Raw genomic sequence first — 12,840 nt, forward strand, 5'->3', positions numbered from 1 at the left:
TAAATGCCAACCATTGTTCTTTCGAATGATAATAACATTAACCTTTAAATTTGAAGTTTCTGTGTTTTTTTTATATGCAACCTCGATATGAGTCCCCATTTGCATAAAAAATACTCATAACATCCAAAAAATAATAATTTGTTTATACCTCAAAGCCACCGTTTGAAGAGAACTATTATATTTTATATGTAAACTAAAACTTAATCTTCCTCTAAATAATTAAGCGAATATGTACTGATCCCATAATTTAATTTAATTTCGAGCAGCACCATACAACGTGTTGCGATAATATGGTTCATACTGTCGCGTTTGTTATACTATACACACTTGCAGTAGAAATATATTTCTGTAGAAATACATTTCATCGCCACAAATGAATTGATTTCTGTCACCTGCTGCGTCTGATAACGGATAAACAAACAAGTAACAATAATCGCACTAATTGCAGCGACACGATCTCTACAAAATGCAGATGACAGTTCTCAAATACACTATYTATGGATTAAACTAATAGATTTTAGCATATAGTGACTACTGTTGTTGCATTAAGGATAACAGTGAACAGTATGAACAACTAAAAACGGTAACATTGATGAAATATGTCAATCGATTGTAGTGCAAATTATACGAGGTATGTGTATTCGATTTTCGATTGTTTTAATGCGAATAGTTTTATGCAATTGTTATTCTTGGACACGGTTTGGTTTTTGCTTATTCCAAAAAATTTAACGCAATGCTTGCTCATCGGTGGTACAACATGTTCTAAGAGCATAGAGAAGATGTGAACGAAGATTGGCGAACCTAAATTAGATCACAAAAATTACATTTTTAGAGGATTAAAAAAAACAACAAACATTCTAGACATTTTAGATGTTGCAAAGAAATTCTCGGTGTAATATTATTATACATAGTTTCGTGCTTTTAGTTTACCACATAATATTACTGCGAAGCTGCAGGTAAAATTTCAAGTTAATGCGACGGTTTACCATTCCGACCCAATTTAAATTTGAGAAAAAGACAATTAAAGTTTAATGTACTGAAGTGGATTGACTCAAAGTAAAGTGTTAATAATTTAATTTTTTAAATACTYTTACAATTCAATATAGTATCTAAGACAAAAAAGTGTACTTTATGCCAAAACCAAAAAAGAATTTGAACATATTAGATTAACCCCTCGAGCTGCTCTGACCATTGCAACTTTGCGCTTGTTGGTATATTATATACCAGTTTAGTGAAGTTAGGTGCTACTCCTATCATAATAGAACATCCAATATTCATATATATAAGCATATCAAACCGTATGCTTACCACCCAAGGGTTGCTTATGAATACAACCCGATAAGTTGGAAAATCTAGTCAGTGGTTTGGTTCAACACAAAARCTGTTTACATTCGCTTCTATTTTATTTACTTATAGTATATACAAAATTCATTTTAAGACCAATTGCACCAGTTGCCGCTATCGCGTAGCAAATTGTTGTGACGACTATTTGATCAAACGATTTTCACCTCACATACTTACCACCATTTATCAATTTAATTCAACATTTTATTGCCAATGTAGTCTAGAGTTTGTAAATGGGTAAAACAACTCACATACTTAAGTACACACAGGTATGGACAAAGATCTTACTTAAGCGGAGAGATATCAGTATGAGCTTTCATACGAAGAAATTTGGTATATTATCAGTTTATATTATTGGTAATATTCTAGCATCCATTATTCGTAAAAGTTATTAAGTCTAGAAAAAGCTCGTTCTAGGAACTGTGATCCACATATTCGTCCCGTATTCGGGGGTTTGAGAAGTTTTAGCACAATTTGACCAATTTTGGTCATAAGGTGGCACACCTTACTCGTGCAAAGTTTTATYAATCATTGGTGCTTCATTTTTAAACCGAAAAGTAAAATAATTAGATTATAACTAACATTGTGTTATGTATTAAATAGGTATGTTTTCGTTTCGATATATTAATTTCCATTTTCGCACTGTAACGGAAAAACGGATAATAATATCTACCGAATTTGATTGAAATCGGTTGAGTAAGTTTCGACATATGGGATTTCACTTGATTGTTTGTATCGCCATGGCCATCTTCCAAATTTGACAACGGTTCTTATAAAGCTAGTTTAATGAATTTAGTTGTTATTAAACAAAAAAATCATAGCTGGAATAGTTTAGGAAATGTGTATTTATTAGAGGATGGGCAAACACTCACATTTGAAAAAATGTTTCAAACATAGATGTCCCTTTTTGCGCAATTCCTTGAACCAAATAACAGCATCGTTTGTAACTTATTGTTGGGTTTAGTTTATGCATTTTATAAGTTAATGATATTTTGCTGACGTGACAGTTTTCCGATTACTCCCATCAACGAACTCATACTTTCTTTTTTTGCCAAGGAACCATTTACTCTCATTACGATATCTAAATTTTTACTCGGAGTTGGATTRTATAAATATATAATACCATGTCTATCTCCATTAATTGAGGTGATGCAATCAAACCTTGGGTGATCTGAACAATTATACTCTGAAGCCACATGTCGAAGCAGTATAAAAAAAGAATAAACTGTATATATTATCCACAGTTTTTGTTTTCTTAATTCACGAATATTATTAAACTACAAATAAGAAAGACCATTCGTAGGAAACTTTATATCTCTTGTTAATGCTAAAATGTATAATAATGTTAAAATCTAAATGGAGATGTAAATTTTAATTCCAAAAGATATAGGTTTCAAATATTTTTAATTTTTTTTTTTTCATCAATAATTTGATAAAGTATACCGAAACTAAATGTTAAACACATGTTTTTACTTCGGCACCTAGTTTGAAAGCTATTTGTAAATTTCTAAGCCTCTAAAAACGCCCAAAATATGTATTTGGAAGACCTACTTCCGCAAATCACTATTCATAAAAACTTCGCTARAACATGACCGACACTAGAAAATAAGTTAGAAGATATTATGTAAAAAGCGTACTACGTTCAAAAGTACATGCTTATAAATATGTATGTACAAGTATGAATCTAACTACCCCCCAATCACGTTGACAACGGGATCGTAAACAAAAGCAAAAAAAGCTGAACTATGCTGAAACTTAAGTTGGAAGTAAAAAACATGGATACTGAAAATGGAATTGTAGTGTAGATTCAGAAGTCTGAAAGTCGGTCGCGAGTTGCGTGTTATCATGCAATTTTAATATAATATATGTAAGTGTATGTTTGTAAATTTAATATTAACCAATTTACATATATAAAGCTAAAAAAGCTTGAATCACATGGCGATAGAATAACTAGCAACTTTGTTACCATTACGGAGTTTTACCTAGTTTTATGATTTACTAAAAATGTTCGGATAAATATGCACGCACACTGAATGAACATACACTTCTCCTTTCGTAAAACAACATGTTTCGAAAGAGCCATAGGCTTCTGTTCTTTGTTTATAAATCATTAAAGTATGTTTCAATCAAAAATTTTTTTTGTACATGCACATACATATGTATGTAGGTGTGTGTTTTAATGTCGAATGTTTTTTCTTTGTTGATCGAAGGGATTTGCTACAGCTTAAAAGCACACATTCTCGGCTGACTCGTTCTTAGGCGCGAATATTYGCTTCCGGTTGCCTTACGCAGTAAAGTTCATATATTTATTTGCGCACAAATAWAAATACGTGTACATACATAYGTATATMCGAACATATACACCATATGTTCCTATATCATMCATTTTTAAGAACGTAACGTCGTGCGATTGTATAGCAAGTGCATGCAGTGCATGTGGCGAACACAATTGGCGCTCCAGTAACTTGTTTGTTAAGCTCAGAAGACAGTGCGTGTTCAAATCGGTCAAGTATTTCTCCATTCTATATACATATATACAAATGAGTGTATATGTATGTATATAAGAATTTACAATACATATTGTTACTTAATTATTCCTGATATGAGTATATCTATAATATGTATATAACAATAATATACATAGATGCTTAGCGAATGCATTAAAATATCCGTCACCACCAAGGACTGTTTTGAGTACTTTCGTAGATCACGTAGAATCAAATCTGTTGGAAAAGCTTTCTAACACACAATTTCTAATATGTACCACCAAAGCATTTCATGACTTCTTGCTATAGCGCGGTAATTATGCTAAAACCTGAAGTAAAAAATTTCCCAATACGTTATATTCTTAGTAGGAAAGGTAGGTCCAACCTAAGAGTATACTTGTGAAATGGGAAAGTTTATACAAGTATCCAAAAGTAACAAGACTTAGATTTGCAATGCTTACACATACATATATTCAGATTATATGCATTTTCATCCTTTCCTTTGGAGCAAGAAAAAATTGATTTGACTGACTATAAAAGATTATCTTTTTTATTTAATTTACACTTTCAAACAACTAAAAAATAAATTAAGTCTCTTCCGTTGGCATAACAAAATATAAGTTAWGAAAAAGTCAAAAGGTGGCAGAAGATTATACCTATATTTCAAATCGACGAAAAAAAAATTCAAGTTCATGTTGGTATTGACGTTAATATAGTCTAAAGTGGTTGAATACAATAAGTGCCTTACGAAARCTCGCAACATTCCTTAGCAATAAAAAACTGACCAATTCATACAGAAAATTGCCGACAGAACATAAAACAACGCACTGACCAAATGATTATAAAGCCTGRATTTAAAAACGCAACAGCCATACCGCCAACTAAAAGTAGGGGAGGATGTGGATGTTCATAAAGTATATAMATAGTGTTTATGTAGTATTGCATCAAGAGAAATTGGAGTTGACTGGCAAACAATGCATTTATCCTTTTTTGGATAACTCATGGCCTTATCGATAAAGTAAACTAAATATTATCGGACCATTGGCCAACTGGACGAATGTTATTTTACCGGCGTGTGCTCCCTTATTAAAAGCGTTGCATACGTAGTGATATGCTTAAGCATAAGGTTGATGCCATTTTTTGTGAACATCTGCCGCATTTAACTTTTATTTGCCCACCTTAAGAACGAAAATTAAGCATACGTAAAAGAAATAAATGTGAAGATATTGGTAAGCCTTTGTTTTTGCCTTCCCATTTAGTTTTGCAGACTTTTCTTCATGTATAGGCAAACTTTTCGTACCGGTGAAAGAAGACTTCACTAAGGTTGCATCCACTGGTTAAAATAAGTATAATGACAACACGTGTTTTATTGTAAATATATGGTGGAATTTGTAGCAACAATGTCAAAGCGAAAATACCCACAACTAACAACAGCTTCAGATTTACGCGCACAATAATTAGACTACCGCTCAAGTGGATGAACAATTTTAAAAGACTACGTTGGAAAGCAACTTGACATACAAGTGAGTTTATGCATCTTAATAAACGCTGGCCATAAGAACACAATGATGGTGGCACCGGCACTTAAAGTCGCTTATTTGTTGTACAAATAAGGCTTAAACGAGCTGTTGTCACTTGCAACTACCCCATGCACCGCTGACAGCATCGAAGTGTACTATAATTGCCGCAAATTCATTTCTCGCATCAAAAAGTTGACACTACACGTTCTTAACAACATAAAAATTTACGTTTGTAAAAAATGTTGAACTGAAACTGAAAATCTAAATCTTGGCATGGCGATCTCAAAGTAGAATTAAGTGAAATGCCGATCTTGAATGCGCGAGCAGATAGTAAATCGACGCCGCCGTCAGTAAATGACTTAATTAAAGGCTCCGATACAATGAAAATCACAACGCGTCATACGACAACTACATATCTCGCTTAAAACAGATTCATATACTGAATACAGTTTTAATGTTTTTATTTAACAATGAGGTAGCTTCATCAAATCTTTGTGTCATATGAAAAGMAATCGTAATTACAGCCCGGTCTTAACTCGATCGCCGACAATTTGCTTATCGTCTAACGAATTCCCAGAAAGCTACTACTGAATTACTCACAAACACTATCCACTCCACAAAGTGCCGCCTCTGTCATTGGCGTGTCTATGGCACTTTAATTCATTAGTATTCATTTGCCCATGCGCGGCTTAACCGACTGCCGAGCGCTTGAGCTATTAAAGCGGAAACCGAATTGCCGATGGCGCTGATAAACTCATTACGCGCAGCTACAAATGCCACCGGCGAGCTAAAGCGGCGAAGTGACAACACTTTACGAGTACAAACAGATACAATAAAAATTTCAATTTCTGTAAATATTGGTTTGTTTTGTGTGTTTTTAAATTAATAAGAATTTGCAGGTGTAATATATTAGCTTGTTAACTAATAATCTGAGAAGTCACAGCCTCCACTTGAACAGATCATTAGTATGTTAGAACATCTAAAACGGTTAAAAGTCGGGTCTTTTTGCTTGCATCTAAAATTCCAAATTTAGATTTTTATACAAATAATACAAAGGTACTACGTCACCTTTTTCAAGAGGGCCTCTGCGGCCACGGTGAATCTAGGCGTTCCTTATCAATGGATGTACTAGGAAACAGTAAGCTCTTTCCATGAATTGAACAATAAATATTTCAATTTTTCTTTTTAAAGCATTTCGTTATTTTATATATGTATCTTAAGTGAGCTGTTTGTATTTTTTGCRCACTGTCTACAAACAATTGGCCAGCAGCTTATTTATATTTGTCCCTTTGTATAAATAATATCAACTATTTAGCCCTACTGTCTTCTCACTGAACAAAAAAGACAATCTTGTCAATAAATGCGCATATTAATACGAGTATTATCATAATTCGCTGTCAGAACAAATGCAGCGACATCTGAAATGTTGAAATGTGACAACAACGACACACAATAGAGAGTTTGAAAGGAAAAAAGTATATTTGCGTTTACATTCCAACATCACTTCCAAAGCACTTAAGGTGACAATCAGGTTTTCCTCACCAGCTTAATTAGCACGTTCCTGCACCTGATACTAACTCATCCAGTTATGGGGCACAATCTTTCACTCTTCCATGTGTGACACAGAAACCGTAATATAGGAATCGGTGAACGAAGTCTTTGATGGCCATAACTGAAAGTGTTTACTATAGTCGTATGCGCCATTAAAAATGCATGAACGAATTTCTCATTTAATTTACACCATTTTTTCGTGGTACCTACCCACCTGCCTTAAACAAGTAATTAATTGGTTTGAGTAATATGTTGAGACTGTTTATTTGTATCGCATTTATGATTGTAAGATGTTTACGTTTGTAGTTGTATATATCGACATTTGTTAATTCAGTGCAATGATGTGAACACTTCCAAATTGCACGAGGAGGTTTGCTCTCGTAACACGAAAGGCAATCGCCCATAAAAAAACGAAATTAGCCCAATCGTGCAGACGTTATTTCACGTTTATAGTGCCCAGAGTTAATAAATTGCTATATGCTTATTGAAAGAACCAAAATAATGATGATATATACATATGTAAGTATGTACATTATTAATTAGTATACCGTTTAATGTAGATATGGACTCAAATTAATGTAAATGACAATAACAAAATGCCATTAGTCAAAAACTTATGGAGCTCTATAACTTAGCTCTAAAGTAATTTTCAAAACTGTAATTTGGTACCGGCTACCGATGTTGTGAGAGGCACCAACGTATACTTTCGCAAAAAAGAGCAAGATCCTGCCTCCTAATAGTTTCCAGCATCCAATCTACACATACTGCTCGTAGATACGTTGAAAAATCGGAATAAAAGATCTATAAATTGGAATATGCTCGTGGTACCGTCAACCATTATGAAATTTCCACCAAACTTAATATATTACATAATATTTGTATCATTATGTCACAGAGTAAAATCCGACAAAAACCTCGCTTACTTATCAAATACGATTCGTTAACTTTACAGAATATAAGAGACGCACCAATGAAGTTATTGTAGAAAAACTGTCCGCTAATGGTGCTTCTAAATTATACCATTTCGCGTCCRAAAATAGTCGGTATCGGAGGATAAATTTCTGGGCTGAGTGAAAAACGTTCGATTACACCCGAAATTTGTCCTTTCTTTCTAGTTTTTGGATGCAATTTATTAGCAACTGCTTAGGAAGTCTTCGCTAATTGAATGAGCATTACTAAAATTTGCAGTGTTTAACTTTCCGGACATATTATATTAGTTATGCTTGAAACTAATCACTTATAGTACTTAACAGAATTACTTATAATGTTGTTTTTCTTCTTTGCAGGTATACAAAATTTGTGTGAACTGCATGGCCGATATTTGGTAAAAGTATTTTATTTAATTAGCATTTAAGGTAAAACAAATTTGATACGAACCAATATGTTCATATTGATTTGCTAAATATTTTATTTAATTGTATTTGTTGGGTGTTTGCGATTAGTAAATTCAGAACAAATCAGCTGATATATAAACAATGGGAAATGGTGCAGCTGCTAAGCCTCAGCAAAGTAATCAATAGAGTAGAAAAGTAATCTACTGAAGCATGTACATTAGTGCGGGTAAATTTCTTTCTATAAAACCAACTATGTGGGAAATGTTCTATGGATTATTCTGAGCAACTTCGCTTAGGAGACTATGGGTCTAATTTCCGTTTTGAGGCAGCGATTATTAAGGCGAAAAGTAGTAAGACTATGCCAAACGAAAGAATATTTCACATAAAAATAATAATTAGTGTTTAGTTTCAACAAAGAAGTTCTATTAAATTGTGGGCACGGAACCCAATTTCTGGTACCGAATGTTGGAAAAGGCCTTCTGTGACAATTACCAGGATGCCATGAAACGTATTATTACTGGCGATGAGTCGTGGTCCCACAAGCAGACTATCAATCGGTCGAATAGCGTGGCAAAGGTGGGCCGAAGCCGAAAAGCACGTCAAAGCAGGTCAAATTTATGTTGACAGTTTTTTTCGATTATCGAAGTATCGTGCACTCCGAATTCCTTCCGACCGCCCAAACTCTCAATACTACTTGAGTGGTATGCGTCGTTTGAGCGAAGCAATTAAAAGAAAAAGACCTAATTATAGGCATACAACTCTTGGTTTTTGTGCAAAGATAATGCATCGACGCATATTGTATTACTTCTTCGAGAGTATTTCAAGCAATATGGTGCCACAATCACCGTATTCGCCTAATTTGCCTACGTGTGTCTACGTGTCTACTCAGTCTATTGGAACAAATGTTGGCACAATAAAGTCTTACTCTTTTTTGCTCACAGTAGTTTGTAAAAAAATCTTAATAATCAGTTGTATGTGATATAGTTGTCTGATCTGACCGATTCCGACAAATGATCAATAGAATATCTAGGTATTTTTAGAAAATTAAATTTTTTGCGGATATCTCAAACACTGACGAAGAATTTTTTATAAAAAACCTACACTTTTTTAGGCAAAGTTGGTCAGAAGTATACGCAGAACAGTTCCCGCATACGTTATTTTTCCGGTTTTTGGMTCCCTGTCAATCGACCGACCCGCTCTAATGTACATATGGGTTTGCATATATGTATACATTGATATATTTCTCGCGGATTCAGTAACAACCATTTTCCTAGGGCGTAGTCCAAGTTTATTACTCAAAAACTCATGTAGTCGCAATCATTGCAAATTGCTTTGGACGATTGCATGTGCCGGGAAATATTAATTATACTTTTATAATATATACTACGTAGGCCAATACTATCGTTTTATAACTAAAAATTATTTCAGAAAAATATAAACTTTTGTTAAAAAAAAAAATAGAAATTAAAGAAAATCATTTGACTTCATACTTTTTTAATAATTTCAAAATTATTATAATTTTATAAAATAATTTTATAAGATTACGGCCCCATGTCCAATAAATGTTTTTTGTTCCGCCACTATGGAATACTGTACAATATCAACACATATTTGGGTTTATATGTATGCTACGTTGCACTAACTTTTCCGAGTGCAAACAACCCCTAGGAATTTCTGAATTTCGAATCTTATTGTGGTGTGTGTTGAAACGTTTACCCTCGTACGTGTGATTGTCAGTATGTGAAATTGATGCCAGTGATTGTGATGGCAAAGCACTACCATAGTGGATTTAGTGGTGTTCAGTATGCACTGATAGCCATGATGGTGTTGCCGGCAAATGACGATCGGGGTCGTAGCAGCTGGTGGTGTCTGTTGGTGCTAATTCCATTTTAGTTTTTCGCATTGTTATTGAGTTTTTCACATTTCCTCTAGCTTCATGCCTCAATTTTATTGCAACTGACTTGTTTTTCTTCTCTCTTTTGATTCTCTGTACTCTTTGTTTGCAGCTCTTTGGCAAAACATATTCATATATTAAATATAGTTGTACGTACATGTATATATTTCTGGCTTCCTGTAGCGTGTTGACGTTGGTAAAAATTTAGTCACTAACCGCCGAAAAAGTACGAAACCCAATTCCACCACCATATTCATCCCTTTCACCGCAAAAGAAATTCCATACAAATGCTTCCAAATAGTTTCATATCGGAAGCTTGTTTTTCCAAGCGTGAACTTCCTGTTAACGTACAGATTACATATGTCTTGTATGTTTGAATACCATACACCTCAGATTGCTCAACCATATGTGTTGGCGGAACTTGAGTTTTTACAATTCCCTAACGGTGAAGAAAACTTTGTTCTGCCGTCTCAAGCGCAAGTAGAAGAGAGGTAGAGAGGAAGCGAAAAATTGATAAAGAATAGATATCGATTATACAAACGGTTAATTAAATATTATATTAGTTTTAGTTAGTATTACAGAAAAATTATTCTTGCTTACATTAATTTCGCAATTGAAAGTATTTATATAGTATAAAGCACATGAAGTTTGGACCAAAATCTAGACTAATTCCATTTATTTTCAGCGCTACGCCTCATAATTAAACAAACTTTATCCACTTCATTTCATTAAAATATCATACATTTTGACCAACATAAACATTTTAAAATAACATRGAAAGTCGGAAATCACTCTATAGGGTATATTGCAGCTAATGGAAAGTCAGGACTGATTGCTTTAACATTTGACATTATTTGAGTATACTTGAGAACATGTTTCCATGCAATTATATGAATACCAACCGAAAGTTGGAATCTATATTAGATATTGTTCCTATTCGATTCATTTTTGGTACCATGACTTTAATTTCCAGAAAAAGTGTTACCTTAGTTTTAATGAAATAACTAACAGGTTGACCAATGTAGACGGCATAAAGTCAACCAGATATTTAAGAAACCATATATATTCCGCGGGGGGTGGTATATAAGATTTAGCGCAGTTTTTGCAGAAAAGCACACTGTAACATTAAGAAAGATTTTTACTAAATTTCAATAACATAAGTTAGTGCTTTACAATAATTGACAGCAATTAAAGTCCACACTATAATATCAWTATCTGGAAATTTCAAAAGTAATCGACCAACTTCGACTGTTTTTAAACTCAAGATGGCATACCACGAGAGCACTATTAGTACAGAGTTTTATTGCGAATATTACTTGAAGTGTGGCATGAAAATTAAAAAATAATGTCACACACCAAATGTGGTGGAAATTGGTCATGCTGTTCCTGAAGTATAAGATTTCACTTTAAGGTGAGCGGTGCTGCATCCATTGGCCAATTGTGACATTGGTTCCTGTAAAAGCTATTCATAAAATCTTTGGTCTAGAATTGAATGTCCCTAAGACATAGTTTTATTGATATGGCGGTTTTTGTAGTTTTCAACATAAAATCATTAACAATCATTTGTATTATATACGTAAACCACTCTATATCTACTTTAATTAGTTTTATGTGATACGGACAACCTTTAGGTGAGCAAAGCTATTGTACTCTTAAGCAACATGTTTCTAGAGTAAAATAATCACTAACCTTTTGTACAATAACATGTAGTTTAAATAGAATTTTTAAATATRCTCATAAAAATGTGTCGGTGTAAGTAACGCTTCTACAATAAACTTGCAACAGTATACAGAGCTTTTTATTTATTGGAACCACGGGCGTATGTTTTAGGACTTTCACCCACTTACTTTCTGTCCGTACTTTTCCTAGCTTGTTGCTAAACCCTAAAAAGTTTAAAGAATTAATTTGACTTAACTTTTATTTTTTATGCATTTTTGTAATATGGTGTTATTTCATAAAAAGCGATGTATATAATACCGATTTCACATCAGCATTGCTGTAATTACAATCTATGCTATTACTAGCAGCTTGGAAAGCGCAGCTAATTCTATCAAAGTTGACACAACCGACACATGTGTATTTCCCCAGCAATCAACAACCAACAAGCTATGATGACAACCATCAGATAGATACAGGAACAACGTGAATACAACATGCGTGATGAACATTGTCATGTGGCAACATGAGTCTGTGGTAAGCACGTCGGTCGCACCAACCGCAATGTGAAGGAGGTAACGGCCAATGTAAAATGTGAAATGTGAACTTAAATGAAATGTAATGCCCAATGGAGTTATTATTATACGCCTGTGAAAGTGATGAACACATTTGTTACTGTTTTTGTAAATAAATTTACATGGCGTGCGATGCATACTCCATTTGTAACCGTATTTGCAACATGTGTGTAGTTTTAATTTCGCCACATTATGTACTGAAATGGGAAAAAGCAGACGCACGAGGACGACTATGAAATATCATTCAGCTTTTCTCTGCTAGAGTTTCGTGTTTCATTTATCATGTTGCCGCGGTTGCTATTACTGAGACGTTGATTAGCACTGGTCTAAACAACCAAATCCATTACCCCACAAAAACTGCTTTCTAATTCTCACAAYCTCACCTCGAGCACAGGGAAATGCAAAAGCATGTGGAAGCCACTATGTGGTCTATGTAATTATCAAATTAGTGTTATACCTCCATTAGGGACTAATGTGTCG

General features: G+C 33.8%; 1 protein-coding gene across 8 annotated transcripts in view; it reads left to right on the forward strand.

Moving 5' to 3' along the window:
- Positions 1–12,840, forward strand: part of LOC108968150 (homeotic protein antennapedia) — a 167,286-nt gene that overhangs the window by 117,501 nt on the left and 36,945 nt on the right. The window contains exon 1 of one of the 8 annotated variants that reach the window (XM_018931946.1): positions 8,203–8,225. The exons of the other annotated variants lie outside the window; for them this stretch is intronic. The gene's annotated coding sequence lies outside the window, so the exon portion shown is untranslated. Of the gene's footprint in view, positions 1–8,202; positions 8,226–12,840 lie in introns of those variants that run through there. 8 annotated transcript variants of the gene reach the window in all.

This window comes from Bactrocera latifrons, unplaced genomic scaffold, assembly GCF_001853355.1.
Source record: "Bactrocera latifrons isolate USDA-ARS-PBARC rearing strain unplaced genomic scaffold, ASM185335v1 scaffold_205, whole genome shotgun sequence".
NCBI lineage: Eukaryota > Metazoa > Arthropoda > Insecta > Diptera > Tephritidae > Bactrocera > Bactrocera latifrons.